This window comes from Oncorhynchus tshawytscha, linkage group LG07 (genome assembly GCF_018296145.1).
Source record: "Oncorhynchus tshawytscha isolate Ot180627B linkage group LG07, Otsh_v2.0, whole genome shotgun sequence".
NCBI lineage: Eukaryota > Metazoa > Chordata > Actinopteri > Salmoniformes > Salmonidae > Oncorhynchus > Oncorhynchus tshawytscha.
Genome location: NC_056435.1, coordinates 58,395,048 through 58,419,718, shown reverse-complemented (window position 1 = coordinate 58,419,718; position 24,671 = coordinate 58,395,048). Strand labels below are relative to the sequence as shown.

At 40.6% G+C, this 24,671-nt stretch overlaps 1 protein-coding gene across 5 annotated transcripts in view; it reads left to right on the top strand.

The window, feature by feature from the left end:
- LOC112254942 (receptor-type tyrosine-protein phosphatase alpha) overlaps positions 1-24,671 on the top strand; it is a 57,801-nt gene that overhangs the window by 5,800 nt on the left and 27,330 nt on the right. The window contains exon 2 of one of the 5 annotated variants that reach the window (XM_042324750.1): positions 19,418-19,612. The exons of the other annotated variants lie outside the window; for them this stretch is intronic. The gene's annotated coding sequence lies outside the window, so the exon portion shown is untranslated. The remainder of the gene's footprint in view (positions 1-19,417; positions 19,613-24,671) is intronic. 5 annotated transcript variants of the gene reach the window in all.

Sequence of the window (24,671 nt, the reverse complement as noted above, 5' to 3'; positions counted from 1 at the left end):
GATGTCTGTGAGTAATAACATAACTCATATGGCAGGAGAAAACCTGAGAAAAATCCAACCAGGAAGTGGGAAATCTGAGATTTGTAGTTTTTCAACTCTTGGCATATCGAATACACAGTGTCTATGGGGTCATTTTGCACTTCCTACGGCTTCCACTAGATGTCAACAGTCTTTAGAACCTTGTTTGATGCTTCTACTTTAAAGGAGGGGGGAATGAGAGAGGATTGAGTCAGAGGTCTGGCAGAGTGCCACGAGCTGGTCATGCGCATTCACATGAGAGGTAGCTTGCGTTCCATTGCATTTCTGAAGACAAAGGAATTCTCCGGTTGGAACATTATTGAAGATTTATGTTAAAAACATCCTAAAGATTGATTGTATACTTCGTTTGACATGTTTCTACGAACTGTAATATGACTTTTCGGCTGAATATTTGCCTGGACCTGCCCGCGTGTCGTGAGTTTAGATTGTGTACTGAACGCGCGAACCAAAAGGAGTTATTTGGACATAAATTTGTTCCATAAAGTCCATAATTTATTGTGGAACTGGGATTCCTGGGAGTGTATTCGGATGAAGCTCATCAAACGTAAGTGAATATTTATAATGCTATTTCTGACTTCTGTTGATTCCAACATGACGGATATCTTTTGGGATTGTGTTGGTCTCTGAGCGCCGTACTCAGATTATTGCATGGTTTGCTTTTTCCGTAAATTGTTTTTGAAATCTGACACAGCTGTTGCATTAAGGAGAAGCTTATCTTTAAATCTGTGAATAACACTTGTCTTATCAATGTTTATTATTAGTATTTCTGTAAATTGATGTGTCTCTGTGCAAATTCATGGGATGTTTTGTAGGCAAAGCCAAATGTAAACTGAGGTTTTTGGATATAAATATGAACTTGATCAAACAAAACATACATGTATTGTGTAACATGTTTGTGTAACATGTCCCGGGAGTGTCATCTGATGAAGAATATCAAAGGTTAGTGATTCATTTTATCTCTTTCTGCTTTTTGTGACTCCTCTCTTTGGTTGGAAAATCGCTGTATGCTTTCTGTGACTAGTTGCTGACCTAACATAATGATATGTTCTGCTTTCGCCGAAAAGCTTATTTGAAATCAGACACTGTGGTTGGATTAACATTAATTTAATCTTTAAAATGGTGTCTAATACTTGTATGTTTGAGAAATTTGAATTATGAGATTTCTGTTGATTGAATTTGGCGCCTTGTAATTTCATTGGCTGTTGGCGAGGGGTTCCGAGACAGGTTAAACACTTATTGCACACATGCAACTTATTATGAGACTTTTTACTCCGGAACTTATTTAGGCTTGCCATAACAAAGGGGTTGAATACTTTTTGACATAAGACATTTCAGCTTTTAACTTATAATTAATTGGTAAACATTAATCGGAAAAATCATTCCACTTTGAAGTTATGGGCTGTTGTGTGTAGGCCAGTGACACAAAATCAAAATTTAATCCATATTAAATGGCTGTAACACAATAAAAATGTGGAAACGTCAAGGGGTGTGAATACTTTCTGAAGGCACTGTAGATACGTTTTTATAGGCATTCATTTCTGTAGACTTTAACGGGAGCTCAGCAAGCATGTGTAGAGAAAGAAGTCGGAATGCAATTTGAGTATGAGACGTAGGGGAAAGGGAATTTATGGAGAAGAACTGTTTGATTGTTGGCTTGGTTTCCTTTTTGTTGTGCCCCACAAATACACATGTACAAATGGAACACTAGAATCAGAGCAAATTTGATTCTAGTGACCAAATAAAAAAAGATCTCTGGTTAAAGATCGAGTTTTGACGTCCGTTCGAGTACTTGATTACTCATGCCTATCCCTAGTTAGTGGTTGCACCGGTCTCACCTCTTCACCAAGTTCAGCTTGTCATGTTTTTTTGATTATTCAAGTGCAAAGCAGAAGCTGCTCACTTCGCTCTGACATTGACTCGTCATACCTGGACTTGCCAACAGGCCTGCCCTGACATCAGGTGGTCATGTCTGGGCTTGTCACTGCTCCTCACAAAGTGGTGTCTAGGTGTAAGAGTAACTGGGCCTCATCTAGAGTCTTTGCAACAGTTGGGAGATTCATGTCAATATTTAGGGAAAGCAATTTGGTTCTACCATGTCTGAATGTATTAGAGGTGGCTCTCATAACTTTGTTAATTTAGCTTAGTATTTCCATGAGAACACTGAAGATGTAGGCTAGGCTACTTTATAAAGGACAGCCTGTACAATGTTTTGTTTGGTGGGTGTTAGAAACTATCGGATATAGTATGCTGTGAAATTTCACAATCCTGACACAATACAGTTTAAAAAAAAAAAAAATACTTTAGGTTGGGGCTGGGCATTGGTAGGTTTGGTGGGGTGGGCATTGGTGGGGTGGGCATTGGCGGGGTGGGCATTGGCGGGGTGGGAGGCAGACAGACCGATAATCTGTTTCCACCAATGTAACACATGGAATACAATTTCTCAGTGTTACTGCATTGCTGAATGCTGCAGCAAACGTGTTCAGAGATGTTTTAAGAAGTTGTGCTATACTGTAGATGTAGGCTAATGTATTCTTTTTATGTTCTTTTGTCAGTGCAGTTGTGGCCTATATTTCAGTACTATAGTGATTGAAAGTGGTGGAAAGATAAACAATTGCCTACTTGGAGAAACAAGAGAATCTTTCTTGCCTCCCACTTTCCCCTAAATATGTGTAGGATAACACGGTATGCTGGCATAGGCCTAGCTAGTGAAGCAAATAACATCAGATCCTTCAGTAAATCTTTATCTAACAACTTGGGATGAGTGTTGTCTTTACAGTCCTAGGACCATTTCTATTGCCCCAGAGTGTAGACACAGGAGTAGGTTCATTTCCATGTGAAAGGACCCATGAGCACCAACACGTGAAGAGGCTATATTTTGTAGAAACTCAATATTAGGAAAGTGTTCCTAATGTATACTCAGTGTATACATTATTCAACCATTTTCCATCCTAAAAATGAAGAATAGCAAAAGCTTTGATTTAACGGATGGAAAAGGGGTCTTAGAAAACATCTAGCAGAAAAGTCTTGAAAGGTGTTAGAAATGCATCAAAACACAATAATGTTGAAATCTAAGACCTCTGCCGGCTAATACCAATACTTATATTTCGTTTGGAATAATGTTTTCTGCCTTCTGTAAGTTTAAGAAAATGTTGCCTTGAGCCTTGAAATTCCGTCACCAAAAATATTTAAGATATTTTCACATTTCTCTCCCTCATGAGGGAGGATAATACAAGTTCACAGAAGTAACAAGTAAAGGTAGACCTATCAATTAGTTTGTTTTTACTGATATACATTTTGTTTGAATTATTAATTGATTAAAGCCCAAAATTCTGTTTCCAAATCGGTAACAGAATTTCCCAAAAATCTGTAACTGAATTTCTGCAATTGAATTGGCTACAATGAGAAATCATAGTAGTCACAAACCACAGTTGGGTCACCAGCTACTGTCCTCCCTTCCACCTGCATACTGTTAGGATCAGCTGATAACTGTTTTCTTTCTATCATCTGGTGGTTTTAAGCTAGTGTGTAAAGTCTAGATAACCCCCCCCTCTCTCTCCAATTAATGTCACCTTTCCCAGCTCTAACTGACACCTACCAATGAGCCACGTCTTTCCATTTACTGTAACCAGCATCCTCACCCACTAAGCACCGACCGACACCTGACAACCATGGACGTTGATAAAAAGTTAACATTTGGTCAGTCCGCCCTGGCCTAAATTTCAACGTCCATAGACGTTGTTTTTTGTTCTGTCCGGACCAGCCGTGATTTCAACGACCACAGACGTCTGGCCTGACCTTCCTTTGGCCCAAACATAGACGTCCATGATTGGTTAAGATTTGTCCTGGAACGAACCAAATCTTAACCAGTCATAGACTTCTATGTTTCACAAGTTTGGACAGCACAGTAGAGTACAGTAAATACAACTAGAGTATAGTACATTGAGTTCAATACAATACACAGAGCACATTAGAATACACTATAATGTACTGAACTATACTCTATTGTATTGAACTATACTCTACTGTTCTGTAATGTACTCTACTGTCCTCCACTGAGCTCTACTGTGCTGTACTTTATGTCCAAACAACAGGGTTTGGCCGTGGGGCTTTACTTTTCCTCATCGCGCTCTAGCGACTCCTTGTGGCAGGCCGGGAGCCTGCAGGCTGACTACGGTCGTCAGTTGAATAGTGTTTCCTCTGACACGTTGGTGCAGCTGGCTTCCAGGTTAAGCTGGCGGGTGTTAAGAAGCACAGTTTGGCGGGTCATGTTTCGGAGTCATGACTCGACCTTCACCTCTCCGAGCCCGTTGGGGAGTTGCAGCAATGAGACGATCGTAATTGGATATCACGAAAAGGGGGGGGGGTAAAATAAAGTAAATTGTACCACAATTTGCGAAGGAGCATATTGTATTTTCCTACCTTTGTGTACCTATTTAGGATACATAACCATGACGAGAATGACATTTATATCCGTAATTATGCATTTCTGTGTAGTACAGATCAGGGACCCATGATGAAATTCCATTACAGCAATTCTGTTAGTGTGAATACAATTAACTTAATGTAGTTCAACAATCAAGCTTTTTTTTCCATGATTGAAACCTCATTCTTTCTGCAGACATCTTTTGAAGCAGATGTTCACACAAAAAATTGTGAGATTTTACAGAAATTATATTACCATACTTTGCATCGGCATAGTTCTTCCAGTAAATGTGTTTTTGTAAAATGTTCAGTGTAAATTGATAAAAGTAGTAATTGTGTCTAGAGTGAGAAGTAGGGTTGGGCGATATCCAGATTTCCATACCTTCATATCGTGCCTGTGCCATCCCGGGTATATACGGTATTACTGGTAGTGCACAATTCTCATAGCGGCTATAGGTAAATGCTAACAAGTGCATGCAAACATTTACTACTAGGACAGACAACCCAGCTCATGAAGTTAGGCAACTATCTCAAAACGCAGTTTGCAGCACGCACAAAACAAATACTATCCAGGAGGGGATTGTCTGCTGTTACCAATGAGTTTGAGCTTGCAAGCTAAAGTTAGCAAAACATAGGTGGAAAGAGTTTAGTTGGCACATCTTAGATATATAGTTAGCGTAATAGATATATATATATATATTTTACAGTTGAAGTCAGAAGTTTAGATACACTTAGGTTGGGGTCATTAAAACTTGTTTTTCAACCACTCCACAAATTTCTTGTTAACAAACTATAGTTTTGGCAAGTCGGCTAGGTTATCTACTTTGTACATGACACAAGTAATTTTCCCAACAATTATTTACAGACAGATTATTTCACTTATAATTCACTGTATCACAATTCCAGTGGGTCAGAAGTGTACATACACTAAGTTGACTGTGCCTTTTAAACAGCTTGGAAAAATCCAGAAAATTATGTCATGGCTTTAGGCTGTCAATGACAGCCTAGGATCAGTGGGTTAATTAACTGCCTGTTCAGGGGCAGAAAAACAGATTTGTCAGCTCGGGGGTTTGAACTTGCAACCTTCCGATTACTAGTCCAACACTAACCACTAGGCTACCCTGACATCATTGGAGTCAATTGGAGGTGTACCTGTGGATGTATTTCAAGGCCTACCTTCAAACTCAGTTCCTCTTTGCTTGACATCATAGGAAAATCAAAAGAAATCAGCCATAACCTAAAAAAAAATGTAGGCCTGTCTGGTTCATCCTTGGGAGCAATTTCCAAACGTCTAAAGGTACCACGTTCATCTGTACAAACAATAGCACGCAAGTATAAATACCATGGGACCACACAGCCGCCATACCGCTCAGGAAGGAGACTAGTTCTGTCTCCTAGAGATGAACGTACTTTGGTGTGAAAAGTGCAAATAAATCCCAGAACAACAGCAAAGGACCTTGTGTAGATGCTGGAGGAAACAGGTACAAAAGTATCTATAAACACACCAAAACGAGTCCTATATCGGCATAACCTGAAAGGTCGCTCAGCAAGGAAGAAGCCACTCCTTCAAAACTGCCATAAAGCCAGACTATGGTTTGCAACTGCACATGGGGACAAAGATCGTACTTTTTGGAGACACGTCCTCTGGTCTGATGAAACAAAAATAGAACTGTTTGGCCATAATGACCATTGTTATGTTTGTAGGGAAAAGGGGGAGGCTTGCAAGCCGAAGAACACCATCCCAGCCGTGAAGCACGGGGGTGGCAGCATCATGTTGTGGGGGTGCTTTGCTGCATGAGAGACTGGTGCACTTCACAAAATAGATGACATCATGAGGTTGGAAAATTATGTGGATATATTGAAGCAACATCTCAAGACATCAGTCAGGAAGTTCAAACTTGGTTTCAAATGGGTCTTCCAAATGGACAATAACCCCAAGCATACTTCTGAAGTTGTGGCAAAATGGCTTAAGGACAACAAAGTCAAGGTGTTGGAATGGCCCTCACAAAGTCCTGACCTCAATCCTATAGAAAATGTGTGGGCAGAACTGAAAAAGTGTGTGTGAGTAAGGAGGCCTACAAACCTGACTCAGTTACACCAGCTCTGTCAGGAGGAATGGGCCAAAATGCACCCAACTTATTGTGGGAAGCTTGTGGAAGGCTACCTGAAACATAAGGGATTTTCTCCTCTTCGTCTGAAGAGGAGAGGTGAGAAGGATCGGAGGACCAATATCCGGCTTGGTAAGTGTCCATGGTTCTTTTAATAAGAAATACTTAACATGAACACAACTGAATACAAAAACAATAAACGTGCAACAAACGAAACCCAAAACAGTACCGTGTGGTGAAAAACACAAACACCCACAAACAAGCAGTGAAACCCAGGCTACCTAAGTATGATTCTCAATCAGAGACAACTAATGACACCTGCCTCTGATTGAGAACCATACTAGGCCGAAACATAGAAATCCCCAAATCATAGAAAAACAAACAGACTGCCCACCCTAACTCACGCCCTGACCATACTAAATAATGACAACACAACGGAAATAAAGGTCAGAACGTGACACCCAAGTTAAACAATTTAAAGGCAATTCTACCAAATACTAATTTGAGTGTATGTACACTTCTGACCCACTGGGAATGTAATGAAAAATAAAAGCTGAAATAAATCATTCTCTACTATTATTCTGACATATCACATTCTTAAAATAAAGTGGTGATCCTAACTGACCTAAGACAGGGAATTTTTACTAGGATTAAATGTCAGGAATTGTGAAAAACTGAGTTTAAATGTATTTGGCTAAGGTGTATGTAAACTTCTGACTTCAACTGTGTATAAATAGCTGATAAACATTTAGTAATGAATTTCATACAAGTGTAACTTGATCACCTCACTTAAATTGTGCTGCAGAGATGACTACCTCCCATTTAGCTCGTTGTGCTTCTTTTGTAAACAAACACACGTGACTTGCTCTCAAACCATTGTTTTGGGAAACTAGTACCAATAAGCTTCATTATTACAAATGATCTAATGGGCGAAATGATGAACACGATCTGCTTTATCGATTTATCTATTGCACAAGTTGACTGCAGGTATTTATTTAAAATGTACTAATATTCAAAGCCCCAAAAAACGTCACTTACCAGATTGCCAACCAAATGTTAACAAGTACTAAGGAATCCTCATAGAGAATGCTAATGAACGCATTGTGAACATCTTGTACAGTTTCTGAACTAAACTATACAAGTATAAAAGTAACAAAAAAAAATGATACTCACAGTTTGCTGATATTCTCTGCTGTTACCAAGCGAATGCTTGATTTTGGAAGAACCTTAGCTAGACAGCGAACTAGCTACTAAATTAGCAAACCAAATGCACAACTGCAGATTTTTAACTTAAATGTTTGCCAGCTAGATATCTTATAACTATTAATTGTTAGTTCCATACTGTACTTAGATTTGGCATCACCGGGGCCAGGCTTCCTGCCATCCAGGACCTCCTATACAAGGCGGTGTCAGAGGGAGGCCCTAAAAATTGTCAGACTCCAGCCACCTTAGTCATAGACTGTTCTCTCTGCTGCCACACGGCGAGTGGTACCGGGGCGCCAAGTCTAGGTCCAAAAGGCTTCTTAACAGCTTCTACCCCCAAGCCATAAGACTCCTGAACAGCTCATCAAATGGCTACCCAGACTATTTGCATTGTCGTCGTCGTCCCCCACTCCCTCTTTTACACTACTCTCTGGCTATTATCTATGCATAGTCACTTTAACTCTACCTACATGTACATATTATCTCGACTAACCAGTGCCCCCGCACATTGACTCTGTACCGGTACCCCCCCCTGTATACGGCAGGTAGCCTAGTGGTTAGAGCGTTGGGCCAGTAACCGGAAGGTTACTAGATCGAATCCCTGAGCTGAGAAGGTAAAAATCTGTTGTTCTGCCCCTGAACAAGGCAGTTAACACACTGTTCCTAGGCCATCATTGTAAATAAGAATTTGTTCTTGACTGACTTGTTAAATAAAGGGAAAACATTTTTATTTTTTATTTTACTGCTGCTCTTTAACTATTTGTTATTTAGATTTTTTACTTCTCTACTTTTTTCTTACCTGTGTTGTTTAAGTAAACAAACATTTCACTGTAAGGTGTACCTGCTGCACGACAGTGAGTGATTCACAAGGCTCCTGTCATCTTTGTGTGCTTGTAAACAAACACCATGTGACTGGGGACCAACTTGTGCAATACATTAGGATATACATTTTCTTTATATCCTAATGTATTGCACAAGTTGACTGCAGGTATTTACTTAAATGTATAAATAAAACAAATTAAAAGAAATCGTTTCAACGGTCCCAAGGCTTTTTCCAAATACGACGGTCTACGGTATACCTCCCAAGCCTAGTGAGAAGGAAATGCAAACTTTGGGAGGTGGAATTGAGGTACAGTAATGGTAGTACATGTGCAATGCTTAACTATCTGAAAGGGATGTACTATGACACCCAAACCGTTGCTTGCAGCGGCATTGTGAATTAATGTGGAATTTTATTCATTTTACTCATCGTTTTAACGGAAAACCTAAAAAAAAAATGTCCGTTTGTCAAATACCTGTTCTTAGCAGAGTTCCGTTATCGTGGAATTGCCCGTAGCAGCTAATTAAAAAAGTGCACCTTGAGTGACAGTTTGACACTACAGTGGAGCTATTTTCATTCATTAGGCCCATCTTCACTGCTCCAACATGTACTGTCAACTTGCATGTTTGCTCCAGAATTGAGGCCTATTTAAAGGTTATGAAATAGTGATGGTCTCATTGACAGTAGCACTTTTTTTTCTGGGGACCCAAATCACTGACATGAACTCGCTTATGGACTAAAGGTGTTCAAAATTGACAACTGGTACTAATGATGTGAGCATGCTCGTTCGGCTAGCCGTGTTCAGCTAAGCGCAAGCCCGAACTGAAGCATGTTGAGTCTTAAGTCACACAATAACTGACTAGGGGGGGGGAGGGGTTCTAGTATGGTATGTAGGTTTATGTCTACAGTGTTCTTCAACCATTATTTATGGTGGGTCGCCCATCTCACCTAGGTCAGTTGATTGCCGCCAAGTTAGGCTAGGCCTCATGATTTCAGTGGAAAAGTTATTTGGTGTCATCTCTTCAGTGAAAATACAAAAAAACTGATGTAACAGAGAGGGTGTAGAGCAGCTCTGGTTCTTTAATGAGCCTGGGATGGGTTTCTTATCTTGCATAGCTAAGGGAGTGTCATGGTCTTAGCAGAGGTTGGTCAGTTTTCCCAGTCACATAGGCCTGGAGCTTACGGGTTGGGGCTAGTTCTTTGAAAATATAATGAATACTTGATTTGGCGCACTGGGTAGACAGGTGAAATATTTCAAAAATATTTCCAACTTGCTAACGGCACTCAGGTCGCTAATGCATTCAACTGAAATGTGTCTTCTGCATTTAACCCAACCCCTCTGAATCAGATAGGTGCGGAGGGCTGCCATAATCGACATCCACGTCTTCAGGGAACAGTGGGTTTCTCATCTGAATGATGAGGATAATTGGGATTGTCTTTTTTTTTTTAAATCAATGTCGGAAGTATCATACTTTTAAAACTCACCGTTACATTGTTTTACGTCACTGTGATCAATCAATTTAAAGAAGTTCGACAACATGTTGACTATCAGGCTGTGCAGGCAGGCTGCTCCTTCTTTGTTGTGAGGCTTCTCACAGAGCTCACCAGGGGCCTCTAGTCTGCCCACATCACACAGGTTTAAACTGAGTGGAAAACATGGTTGTTGGAATCTTGTTTCAAAGCCAAACACAACAGCAGCCAAGTTCACTCTACTCTACTGAACCTTCTGTTATAGTTTTGTGTGCAGGGCAATGCATGGCAGCCCGCTGCCTCTACATTGGGCTGGTAGAGTGAGTGAGTGTGGGTTGTGCGGCCTTCAGCTCTCCTCTTGGCCCTACACCACACTCATGGGTCACAGTGGCTTTGGAGGAAGGCCGCTGCCTAGTGCCACCACATCCTCTCCTCTGTGTGATGTGGGCAGACTGTGTTGGCCCCTGGTGAGCTTTGTGTGAAACCTCACAACAAAGAAGGAGCAGCCTGCCTACACAGCCTGACTGAGTCAACATGTTCATTCACTCACTGGGATGAGTTTGTGCTTGATCCTTCGAACCGGACATGATCGAGCTCACGCAAGCTTCGGCTGACGGACACTAAGGTTGCTCTGCACATTTTGCCTTGGCGCTAGTCCTGGATCCTCCCCTCCATTTGGGCGATTTACTGTCTCATGTGAATGAGGTGAGTGAACACAGTCACAGAGCATACTAGGAGCCGTATTAGCCCTACAAAGGGAAATCCAGAGGATTGTGGGTGACGCATGTGGTGTTGAGGATGTATAATCCGTGGTCTGTGTTGGGGGTGAGGGAGAGTAGTCCTCTCAGCCCTTGGCATGGCCTACTTTAGCCACCATGAAGAGGGGCATTCAGAGTATTCTTGTCACAGCGGACTCCCTCAGGACACAGGCAGAGTATTAATATTCCATGAATGGGGACAGACAGACTGTCCTTATCTCTCCCCGCGATGACTCGTGAAGCAGTGCACCCTCAAGTGAGAGCGCAAACTTCTCCTTACTCAATCTGTGGAATGGGAGAATACCCAGACATCCTCCTCACGTATTTGCTTGCCTTGCTGGCGTCATTCCATCAAGGACGTTGGGCTTCTTATCACTGAGGCTCCTGGCAAGTTGTTCCGACAGTCTGAGCTACCCACCCTTGATGAAGTAGAGTTGATGGCATTTGGCGCGCATGTACCCTTATGAGCTGGTTTGCTGGAGCTGTAGAGGGTGACTCAGTCAAATGTAATTGTAATTCGGTATCTTTTACAACTGCAGAGAATGAAACATGACGTTAGAGAATTAGGTGAAATCCACTGAGAATGACAGCTCTGCTCAGATTGATGTTATAAGGTGCAAACGTGACAGGAAGAAGAGGATCGGCAATCGGCGATCAATGTGGGCCTGCTTGTTATGAGCATAGATTAAACCCAAAGCCGATGGGAACAAGTGGGAGGATCTAGCGCACCACTAAAATGCATTGTGGTTTAGCTGCTTTAATTTTATGATGATATTTTGAGGGTGGATGGACAAATATGAAACCAATTGTAAAATGCCCCTTTAAAGATGCACTGTTGACTAAAATTCTAATAGTTCAAAGAGTAAAAGACACAAAAACAAGACTTAATGTGAAGCGTAGAAATTACGCACATATAACAGATCTACCACTTTTTTTAAGGTGTGTGTCAGCTTTAATATTGCGGAAAGATTCTTGCTTCCATCAATGTAATTGTCTGCATCATTTCCAATCCCCTATATATTTTTGGGGTAAATATCTATTTCCATATGCATACATTTCAAAAATATATATATATTTTACCTTTTATTTATACAGGTTTTTTCTCATTGAGATTTAATCTCTTTTCCAAGAGAGACCTGGTCCAATAGCCACGGGGGAACAACGTTTCAGACAAAACAACTTCCATACATACACGTGTGTTAGTGTATGTATGTGTGTGTGTGTATGTGTGTGTGTGTGTGTGTGTGTGTGTATGTGTGTATGTGTGTGTGTGTATGTGTGTGTGTGTGTGTGTGTGTGTGTGTGTGTGTGTGTGTGTGTGTGTAAAATATATATTTTTTCATCTCTTAACACCATCCATTTTGGATTTCTAGATCTACCACTTCTTAGACTTGCTTTCAATGAGATGACAGATCCATAACTCACATTTCTATAGGATTTTGTCAGGTCGTACCAAAAAGTTACATATTGCAGCTTTAAGTAGCCTAAATCTCTCACACTATGAATCAAATACCACGAGGAGGGACAGAGGCCGCTATAGAGGCCTGTGTGTGGGATATCCACCTAAAGAGACTACGTCGGAGAGTGGATAAATCTCTTTTACCCACCGTTCTATTGGCAAATGTACAACCACTGGAGAATAAACTGGATGAGCGCTGTTTGAGATTATCCTATTAAGCTTTTCTGAATAACTGTAATATCCTGTGTTATATTGGTAGATATAAATCTAGCTGGTTTTTCTATACACCGACCGGCAGGACAAAACATCTGTGTCATGGAAGCTGAGGGGGGGTGGTTTCTCTTTGTTAACAACAACTGGTGAGTGATCTCTAATATTGAGGAAGTCTCAAGGTTCTGCTTGCCTGAGTTAGTGTGGTCTACAGTTTATCATGAGCTATTTTATTTACCAAGAGTTTTCATATTTTTTGTAACTGTCTATTTACCACCACAAACCACTGCTGGCTCTATCCAAGGCTCAGTCAATCGTTCACAAAACAGAATGCAGCGCAGTACGCGACTGAGGAAAGAAGAGACAACCAATTTACTAGTTCCAGCCTCAGCGCGTGCTCTGGAAAGGCAGCTTACCAGTTACAGCGGCACGTCCCCTGAATGATAATGAAGAGGTAGGTGAGAAGCCTGACCATGGAGACGGGTGAGAAGGTGAAGAACTGTACTTCATGAGTTGTAAACGAAAAACAACTGGCATTTGGAAAGTTTGAGGTGAGGGAGCAAGTGTGGTGGAACAAGAATTGTTAGCATTGTTAAGTATCTTGCTAGCTGGATAAAATTCTCTGTTAGCTAGCTAGAGAAATGTTGAGCAACATTGACCAACTCATCTGATCAAATAATTGAGTTTATGGTGTGAAAATTAGCTTGCTAATAAAGTCAGACAGCCAACGTTAGCTAACTAACGTTACAACATCAGATGAGCTGACATTAGCAACCTCACCAATTCACTATAATATTAACTGGTGTACGACTCCTTGCCGTTCCTCAAGTTATAACTCGTTAGTTGCTTACTGGACCCTGGCAATCTGTGTGAAATGTTAACTAGCTAACAAACTAACCACTAACTAATGTTATCCCTCTACAGTATGAGAATTAAGGGAAAATGAAACGTTGCTTCTTAAACAAGTGAATTCAGGGATCAAGTGTTGCTGGAGCTGGGCCTGCCTTAAGCTGGATGCCACTATAGAGGTGAAAGGAACACCACACGCTTTCCCTCTTCGTCACTTTTGCTGGCATATTGTAGAACAGATGTCCACAGCTAGAACATGTACAATGTAATAATGTGCAGTGTAGCCCAAATATTGTTTCAGTGCAACAAAAAAAGTGTCATCTTTTTGGGCCCTCACCAGTTTGCATCCCTGTGCTAAAGCTGCAACATCATTTCAGCCATTTAGTTTCTTACTTTCTTCTGACTGAGTAGTTCTGTTACCAAAATCCCTCATTTGTTAAGGAAAAATATTCCCCTTTCCCTCAACCCTTGCTCTCTTTACGTGTAACACGTAGCATGCATGTGACCAATAGGGCCTGATATACAGCCCATCATAATCATATCAATAAATTGGTTATTACAAACTCCGGACACAGTAACTCGTGAAAGCAAAATGGATGCGTAGGATGTGAAAAATAACCTTGAAACAGGCAAATGTTTACTGGTTGCTCAGGAGGGAAAGGGGAAGTCAGATCTGTGGAAAACATTTGACTTAGTTGTGGAAACTACTAAAGCTCAAGAAAAAGAGGGTATAGGAGCAAGCATTGCGTAAGTATTGTGTGTGCCAAACAGTTGCTGTTAGATTACAATATTTATTACTTTTTCTGACCATTTGGAACAGTGTAAACAACACTGAATAAATATGTTTACCAGACAGTCTGTTCTAACTATATACAGTGGGGAGAACAAGTATTTGATACACTGTCGATTTTGCAGGTTTTCCTACTTACAAAGCATGTAGAGGTCTGTAATTTTTTTATCATAGGTACACTTCAACTGTGAGAGACGGAATCTAAAACAAAAATTGAGAAAATCACATTGTATGATTTTTAAGTAATTAATTTGCATTTTATTGCATGACATAAGTATTTGATCACCTACCAACCAGTAAGAATTCCGGCTCTCACAGACCTGTTCATTTTTCGTAAAGAAGCCCTCCTGTTCTCCACTCATTACCTGTATTAACTGCACCTGTTTGAACTCGTTACCTGTATAAAAGACACCTGTCCACACACTCAATCAAACAGACTCCAACCTCTCCACAATGGCCAAGACCAGAGACCTGTGTAAGGACATCAGGGATAAAATTGTAGACGTGCACAAGGCTGAGATGGGCTACAGGACAATAGGTAAGCAGCTTGGTGAGAAGGCAACTGTTGGTGCAATTATTAGAAAATGGAAGAAGTTCAAGATGACGGTCAATCACCCTCGGTCTGGGGCTCCATGCAAGATCTCACCTCGTGGGGCATCAATGATCATGAAGAAGTTGTGGGATCAGCTCAGAACTACACGGCAGGACCTGGTCAATGACCTGAAGAGATCTGGGACCACAGTCTCAAAGAAAACCATTAGTAACACACTATGCCGTCATGGATTAAAATCCTGCAGGCCACGCAAGGTCCCCCTGCTCAAGCCAGCGCATGTCCAGGCCCGTCTGAAGTTTGCCGATGACCATCTGGATGATCCAGAGGAGGAATGGGAGAAGGTCATGTAGGCTGATGAGACAAAAATAGAGCTTGTTGGTCTAAACTCCACTCGCCGTGTTTGGAGGAAGAAGAAGGATGAGTAGAACCCCAAGAACACCATCCCAACCGTGAAGCATGGAGGTGGGATCATCATTCTTTGGGGATGCTTTTCTGCAAAGGGGACAGGACGACTGCACTGTATTGAGGGGAGGATGGATGGGGCCATGTATCGCGAGATCTTGGCCAACAACCTCCTTCCCTCAGTAAGAGCATTGAAGATGGGTTGTGGCTGGGTCTTCCAGCATGACAACGACCCGAAACACACAGCCAGGGCTACTAAGGAGTGGCTCCGTAAGAAGCATCTCAAGGTCCTGGAGTGGCCTAGCCAGTCTCCAGACCTGAACCCAATAGAAAATCTTTGGAGGGAGCTGAAAGTCCGTATTGCCCAGCGACAGCCCCGAAACCTGAAGGATCTGGAGAAGGTCTGTATGGAGGAGTGGGCCAAAATCCCTGCTGCAGTAGGTGCAAACCTGGTCAAGAACTACAGGAAACCTATGATCTCTGTAATTGCAAACAAAGGTTTCTGTACCAAATATTAAGTTCTGCTTTTCTGATGTATCAAATACTTATGTCATGCAATAAAATGCAAATAAATTATTTAAAAATCACACAATGTGATTATCTGGATTTTGGTTTTAGATTCCGTCTCTCACAGTTGAAGTGTACCTATGATTAAAATGACAGACCTCTACATGCTTTGTAAGTAGGAAAACTTGCAAAATCGGCAGTGTATCAAATACTTGTTCTCCCCACTGTACATGCATACATGCATACATACATACATACAGTTGAAGTCGTAAGTTTACATACACTTCAGTTGGAGTCATTAAGACTCGTTTTTCAACCACTCCACAAATGTCTTGTTAACAAACTATAATTTTGACAAGTCTGTTGTGTCATGCACAAAGTAGATGTCCTAAGTAATTTTTCCAACAATTGTTTACAGACTGATTTTAATTCACTGTATCACAATTCCAGTGAGTCAGAAGTTTACATACACTAAGTTGACTCTGCCTTTAAACAGCTTGGAAAATTCCAGAAAGTGATGTTATGGCTTTAGAAGCTTCTTATAGGCTAATTGATGTAATTTTTGTCAAATGGAGGAGTACCTGTGGATGTATTTCAAGGCCTACCTTCAAACTCAGGGCCTCTTTGCTTGACATCATTGGAAAATCAAAAGGAATCAGTCATGACCCCAGAAAATAAATTGTAGACCTCCACAAGTCTGGTTCATCCTTGGGAGCAATTTCCAAACGCCTGAAGTTAGCACGCTCATCTGTACAAACAATAGTACGCAAGTATAAACACCATAGGACTACGCTGCTGTCATACCGCTCAGGAAAGAGACACGTTCTGTCTCCTAGAGATGAATGTACTTTGGTGTGAAAAGTTCAAATCAATCCCAGAACAACAGCAAAGGACCTTGTGTAGATGCTGGAGGAAACAGGTACAAAAGTAACTATATCCACAGTAAAACGAGTCCTATATCGACATAACCTGAAAGGCCGCTCAGCAAGGAAGAAGCCACTGCTTCAAAACCGCCATAAAAAAGCCAGACTATGGTTTGCAACTGCACATGGGGACAAAAATCGTACATTTTGGAGACACGTCCTCTGGTCTGATGAAACAAAAATAGATCTGTTTGGCCATAATGACCATTGTTATGTTTGTAGGGAAAAGGGGGAGGCTTGCAAGCCAAAGAACACCATCCCAACTGTGAAGAATGGGGGTGGCAGCATCATGTTGTTGGGGTGCTTTGCTGCATGAGAGACTGGTGCACTTCACAAATTAGATGGCATCATGAGGTGAGAAAATTGTGGATATGTTGAAGCAACATCTCAAGACATCAGTCAGGAAGTTAAAGCTTGGTCGCAAATGGGTCTTCCAAATGGACAACAACGTCAAGGTCTTGGAGTGGCCCTCACAAAGCCCTGACCTCAATCCTATAGAAAATGTGGGCAAAACTGAAAACGTGTGTGTGAGCAAGGAGGCCTACAAACCTGACCCAGTTACACCAGCTCTGTCAGGAGGAATGGGCCAAAATTAACCCAACTTATTGTGGGAAGCTTGTGGAAGGCTACCTGAAACATTTGACCCACGTTAACCTCTTGAATCTATGGGGGTGCTATTTCATTATTGGATGAAAAAACGTGCCCGTTTTAAGCGCAATATTTTGTCACAAAAAGATGCTCGACTATGCATATAATTGACAGCTTTGGAAAGAAAACACTCTTACGTTTCCAGAACTGCAAAGATATTATCTGTGAGTGCCACAGAACTCATGTTACAGGCGAAACCAAGATGAAACCTCAAACAGGAAATGAGCAGAATTTCTGAGGCTATGTTTTCCATTGTCTCCTTATATGGCTGTGAATGTGCCATGAACGAGCTTAAGCTTTGTGCCATTTGTCCAAGGTGTCTGCAGCATTGTGACGTATTTGTAGGCATATCATTGGAAGATTGGTTCTAAACAACGTTTGCCATGTTTCAGTCGATATTATGGAGTTAATTTGGAAAAAAGTTTGACGTTTAGATGACTGAATTTTCGGGGGTTTTTGGTAGCCAAACGTGACGCACCAAACGGAGTGATTTCTCCTAAACAAATAATATTTTTGGAAAAACTGAACATTTGCTATCTAACAGAGTCTCCTCATTGAAAACATCTGAAGTTCTTCAAAGGTAAATGATTTTATTTGAATGCTTTTCTGGTTTTTGTGAAAATGTTGCCTGCCGAATTGCTAACGCTAAATGCTACGCTAGCTATGAATAGCTATGAATACTGTTACACAAATGCTTGTTTTCCTATGGTTGAGAAGCATATTTTGAAAATCTGAGATGACAGTGTTGTTAACAAAAGGCTAAGCTTGAGAGCTAGCATATTTATTTCATTTCATTTGCAATTTTCGTGAATAGTTAACGTTGCGTTATGGTAATGAGCTTGAGGCTGTATTCACGATCCTGGATCCGGGATGGCTAGACGCAAGAAGTTTTAAACCATTTTAAATGCAATGCTACCAAATACTAATTGAGTGTATGTATTCTTCTGACCCACAGGGAATGTGATGAAAGAAATAAAAGCTGAAATAAATCATTCTCTCTACTATTAGTCTGGTATTTCACATCCTTACAATAAAGTGGTGATCCTAACTGACCTAAGACAGGACATTTTTACTAGTATTAAATGTCAGGAATTGTGAAAAACTGAGTTTAAATGTATTTGGCTAAGGTGTATGTAAACTTCTGACTTCAACTGTACATACGTCTATATATATATATATATATATATATATATATATATATATACACACACTCAGTACCAGTCAAGTTTGGACACACCTACTCATTCAAGGGTTTTTCTTTATTTTTACTATTAGAATAATCGTGAAGTCATCAACTATGAAATTACACATATGGAATTATGTAGTAACCACAAAAGTGTTCAACACATCAAAATATATATTTGAGATTCTTCGACGTAGCCACACTTTGCCTTAATGACAGTTTTGCATACGCTTGACATTCTCCCAACCAGCTTCATCAGGTAGTCACCTGGAATGCGTTTCAAATAACAGGTGTGCCTTGTTAAAAGTTAATTTGTTTAACTTCTTTCCTTAATGTGTTTGAGCCAATCAGTTGTGTTGTGACAAGGTAGGGGTGGTATCCAAAAGATAACCCTATTTGGTAAAAGAACAAGTCCATATAATGGCAAGAACAGCTCATATATGCAGAGAAACGACATTACATCATTACCTTAAGACATGAAGGTCAGTCAATGCGTAACATTTCAAGAACTTTTAAAGTTTCTTCAAGTGCAGTCACAAAAACCACCAAGCGCTATGATGAAACTGGCTCTCATGAAATCTGCCACCGGAAAGTAAGACCCAGAGTTACCTCTGCTGCAGAGGATAAGTTCATTAGAGTTACCAGCCTCAGAAATTGCAGCCCAAATAAATGCTTCAGAGTTCAAGTAACAGACACATCTCAACATCAGCAGACTGCGTGAATCAGGCCTTCATGGTCGAATTGCTGCGAAGAAACCACTACTAAATGACACCAATAAGAAGAAGAGACTTGCTTTGGCCAAGAAATACGAGCAATGGACATTAGACCAGTGAAATCTGTCCTTTGGTCTGATGAGTTCAAATTTGAGATTATTGGTTCCAACCGCCGAGTAGGTCAACGGCTGATCCCCACATGTGTAGTTCCCATGTGAAGCATGGAGGAGGTGTGATGGTCTGAGATTTTTATTTTTAATTCAAGGCACACTTAACCAGCATGACTACCACAGCATTCTGCAGTGATATGCCATCCCATCTGGTTTGCGCTTAGTCTGACTATCATTTGTTTTTCAACAGGACAATGACCCAAAACACACCTCCAGGCTGACCAAGAAGGAGAGTAATGGAGTGCTGCATCAGATGACCTGGCCTCCACAATCACCCGACCTCAACCCAATTGGGATGAGTTGGACCGCAGAGTGAAGGAAAAGCAGCCAACAAGTGCTCAGCATATCTGGCAATTCCTTCAAGATGGTTGGGAAAGCATTCCAGGTGACTACCTCATGAAGCTGGTTGAGAGAATGCCAAGAGTATGCAAAGCTGTCATCAAGGCAAAGGGTGGCTACTTTGAAGAATCTCAAATATAAAATATATTTTGATTTGCTTAACAAATTTGGTTACTACAGGTCTTCACTATTATCGTACAAATATTATATATATTTCTTTATACAAATGGTAAAAAATAAAGGAAAAGCCTTGCATGAGTAGGTGTCCAAACTTTTGACTGGTTGTGTGTGTGTATAAGACTTAAACAGTTGCATGCATTGGTGAATAGTGGTTTATTTATTTTTTGGGCCTAACTATTCAAAGCTCCCTTTTGTTATTTAATTTTAAAACTAAAATGCTTGTTTGAATTTCAGAGCATGCATGTCTCGTGTAATGGCATGAAGGAATGATGCAACTTAGCTCTATATTTCAATATACAGGCTAATGTAAGTTATGGTATTAAGACTAAACAGGATACGCTCTTAGGCCTACAGCTCAAAGGTGGTTATAGGACACTATACAAAGCATGATAATGATAATGACATTACTTTTTATAATGATCATAATAATAATTGTAATAACAATAAGAAGGAGATCAAGAAAAAAGGAGAGTATAGGAGCGAGACCTGCGTGCATATTATGTGTGACAAATTTGTTAAATTACCATTTTTCATCTCTACTTTTCATCTCTACTTGCACATTCATCTTCTGCACATCTATCACTCCAGTGTTAATGCTAAATTGTAATTATTTCGCCACTACAGCCTATTTATTGCCTTACCTCCCTAATTTTACTTCATTTGCACACACTGTATATAGACTTCTTCTATTGTGTTATTGACTGTACATTTGTTTATGCCATGTGTAACTCTGTGTTGTTGTTTTATAATAAGTATTAGCCTAGGCATAGTTGGTGCGAAAGAAAAGGATCAGAGGCTTGATAAACCACCAGCCACAGCTAAGGGGTCAGGTAGAAAACTCACTGTTTTGCACAAAAAAAGCAGCGTAAGTGCAGTGGTTAACCTATGTTCTGTCACACTTCATGCTTTTAAATATGAACGTTAACGCCACCACTGTTTTATATAGGCCTATGTGGCGCAGGGAATTATAAACCCAAAATGTAACGGATTATAAAATATCCATCACACACAATTACAATAGGCTAAACAACATGCAAAGGTAATCGTGTGTGAGGAATGTATCTTTTATAATGAACTGAACCACTGTCACACTTGGACAGGATCTTGTGTGCTTTTTGGGTCTTTGCTTATACGGTTAGGCCTAATGCACATTGGCATCGTTATCCTGCAGCGTCCTGATCTCAAGAAGCCTAAATCCAGCAAGACTTTTGCCGATTTGAGTTCAGGCTTGGAAGACATTTTCCCTGTAAGATTGAGCCTTGTGTTGGACAGGAGTGTATTGTTCATGAGGCAACAGTCAACACCAGTGACTAACATGCATGATGCTTTTGGAATATCTTGGCAATCAGATAGAATGCAGCGTTTGCACTGGATTCGCTGTTCTGAATAGGTTGTGTATGTATGCACCACTGTTGCTGTTTATAAGGAGGCACATGAACATTATGACGTTTGAGCCCGCGCCCTTCTGCACTTAAATACCTTACCTGTCTTACCGACAAATGGCGACGTTGAAATTAAGGCCTTTCTTTTAAATTGTTCACCTATTTTGATCCATTTGAGATCAGATGGCAACTAAACAAAGCGTGAGGAAAAATACTGAAAAACAGGCCTTCGCAGTATCGAACTGAATGTGTTTTGTGAACTGCTGCATTATAGCAATTGTGAAGGGGCTTTAACGAAGACCTTTTTTATAAGGAGCACGTGTGCATAAGTTGAAAAATGTAGGCGTACACAAAGAAATTTAGGAGCACAATGAGAAATAATTGAGATATTAAAGCTAGAATCCTTATTTATTTTTCTAGGTGCACTAGTGCTAAAAAAAAAAGAGAAACCAGGTCACACAGCGAAATGTTTGGGTGCATACGTGAGTATAATGGTCGCATGCAGAGCCCTGTGTGGCTATTAATGCAGTGACATGAAGGTTAGGCTAGTTATAAAACATTTTCTCCAATGTCGTCTAAGTCTACACTTATGTTTTATTTGTATTTTTTATTTCACCTTTATTTAACCAGGTAGGCTAGTTGAGAACAAGTTCTCATTTACAACTGCGACCTGGCCAAGATAAAGCATAGCAGTGTGAACAGACAACAACACAGAGTTACACATGGAGTAAACAATAAACAAGTCAATAACACAGTAGAAAAAGAGAGTCTATATACATTGTGTGCAAAAGGCATGAGGAGGTAGGCGAATAATTACAATTTAGCAGATTAAGACTGGAGTGATAAATGATCAGATGGTCATGTGCAGGTAGAGATACTGGTGTGCAAAAGAGCAGAAAAGTAAATAAATAAAAACAGAATGGGGATGAGGTAGGTAAATTGGGTGGGCTATTTACCGATGGACTATGTACAGCTGCAGCGATCGGTTAGCTGCTCAGATAGCAGATGTTTAAAGTTGGTGAGGGAGATAAGTCTCCAACTTCAGCGATTTTTGCAATTGGTTCCAGTCATGTTAGGGCCGGGATGATCCCAGTATCACTTTTATTTTCCCCCAAGGCAAAAATGAAAACACGATGTAGACTTAACTCGTCGGTCCGTTAACCTGATATATGGAAAATATTGTGTGCTTGGAAAATAAATAAATGTCACTCGATGATAACATAATGATGTTTGTTTCCGATATTAGGACTGTTATCCTAAAGAAGAGAAATCCTCTTTTGTATTTTGTTTCCTTGCCACAATACTTACTATTACCACGTTTGTGGTTCGTCCCTGATTTGTGGTTCGGAGTCAAAACAATAAAACATTAGCCCTGTTGAACACCTTATTAGTCAGTCCTGTAGTAGAACAACAACATATCTCTGCCTGAATTGTTTATCTCCCTGGAAATAGGGCGTTTGATGAGACAGCTCATCTCAGGGGGTTGCTGTGATGAAAATGGAGGATAATGCAGCAAGATATCAAAACATAGGAAGTGAGAAATGGGGCACTTTTGGAAAAGTTATGCACGTTCTGGGCCAAGCAGAACCAGGTGGACTAACATTGATAAAAATGTTTTTAGTTCTCATGAGCTGGCTAGAACATTATAGACATGGCCTTAATCAATTGGATTTGCCTGTTTGGAACTAAGCATTAGATATCGGAAGATTGCGATCCGAAATGAAGCATTGAGAGGAAGCCACTGGACCACGTCTTTGTTCTCTGGGGTAGCAGAATATCTTGATCAGGTATAGCTGTCAACAAAGCTTTCGCAACAGGAAACTGAGCAAGAGGAGAACATTGTACGTTTGCTGTATAGTACAGAGTATCATGGCATACTAGGGTTAGAAGATGTTTGTGTTGTCAAACATAGATTTTATGGGGGGTGCTAGGCTATATTTACTATAAGCTTTGAGTGATGAGGCTGAATATTCTCATATGGATGGATGTGCATGATTCCGAGTCCCTCACATTCTACTGCTACTACAACCAGAGATTGTTCAGTAAGCTTTCTCTACGGTCTCTGCTACAAATAGGCCTATAAGAGCCATCACTCCAAAGGGTGTTTTGTTCTCTTACTTGACTATAAAAGAGAGCAAAGAAAGCACTTTGTTGTTGTGTTGAGTGAGTGTAGCCTAGGTAGGCCTATGAAGTAGAAACACTTGACTAGTGCCTCTTGAATTAATAATTTCCTCTCTACACTTAAGTCACTGGGACATGCCTCTCACAGCACCCACACCTCTCTGTGGACACACACACACACTCAGAGAAAGGGTTTGGGGACTGCTTAGGTGGACAAAATACATCTATCTGGATCCCCATAGACTAATGCACTCAGACCTATAGATCAGACTGGTAGGCTACACTTGTACACTACACTCACTAACTGCATCAGTTTACTATCAGTTACGGAGCTACTAGCTCCGGTTAGCATCGGTGTGCTTCACCTCACCACCATAAACACGCCCAATCATATGGTGTCCAAAAAGGTCATTTAGGCTCCCAGTGTTGCAAGCCGATTTCAAGTGCAAAGGCTGATTCATACAAGACAGCTGATGCAACCATGCCAAATTTAAAGAGGATGCTGCTCTTTCAATCGGTCTAACATTAATTTATAGTCGCTAATGTTAATGGGGATGGTGGTGTCATAGCTAAATCATTGGTTGTGAGGATGGTTGTTCTGTGGGTCAGGTGAGGGGAGGCTGGGGCATTCGACAGGAAGAGTTAAAGGGTCAGAGGCTGGTTTTGGATGAGCATGGGGTTTAGGGGACTAGCAGGCAGACAGACTGCAGGGGAAGGAAGCAATGGTCTAGGCTCTTGCTGTTTTACGACTTTCCTGGAGTCTGAATCAGCAAGAGAGATGGTCTACCTGGGAGGGAGAAAAGCAGATAAAAGGCGATACATTTTTTTGTCTGCTTTCCATGCTTTGTTTCTGCTCGTTAAGTTATTGTGGCAACTTTTAAATGAAGCAAAACGCCATTTTAAGAAGGAAGGAAATTTGCTCAATAAAATTTTAGTATGAAATGCATAATCTACTATATTAAGTGTGTTTAGTGTGTAGGCCTCTTTGTCGGTATGTTGCTTGTTTTCCTTTTAGTTCTATCCTGGATTCAGCTCTGCAGTGATTAGTCTGCTTTAAGAGCAAAGTCAAGTGAAACACTCACAATGCACAAGGCCACTATTTAAATTTAGAAACACCTCTTCTAAATTTAGCACAGGGATGAACCCTCATTCTCTGTACTTGTTTAGGGATAGAAAACGGCAAAGTCAAACATTTATGTTTACATTTTAGGAACGGTTAGGGTTAAGTGCCTTCCTTAAAACTTCTTAGGGCTGCAATCCCGTTAACGGGATTGATATGACAACAGCCAGTGAAAGTGCAGAGCGCCAAATTCAAACAACAGAAATCTCAGAATTAAGATTCCTCAAACATACATGTATCTTTTACCATTTAAAAGGTAATATTGTTGTTAATCCCACCTAAAGTGTCTGTTTTCAAATAGG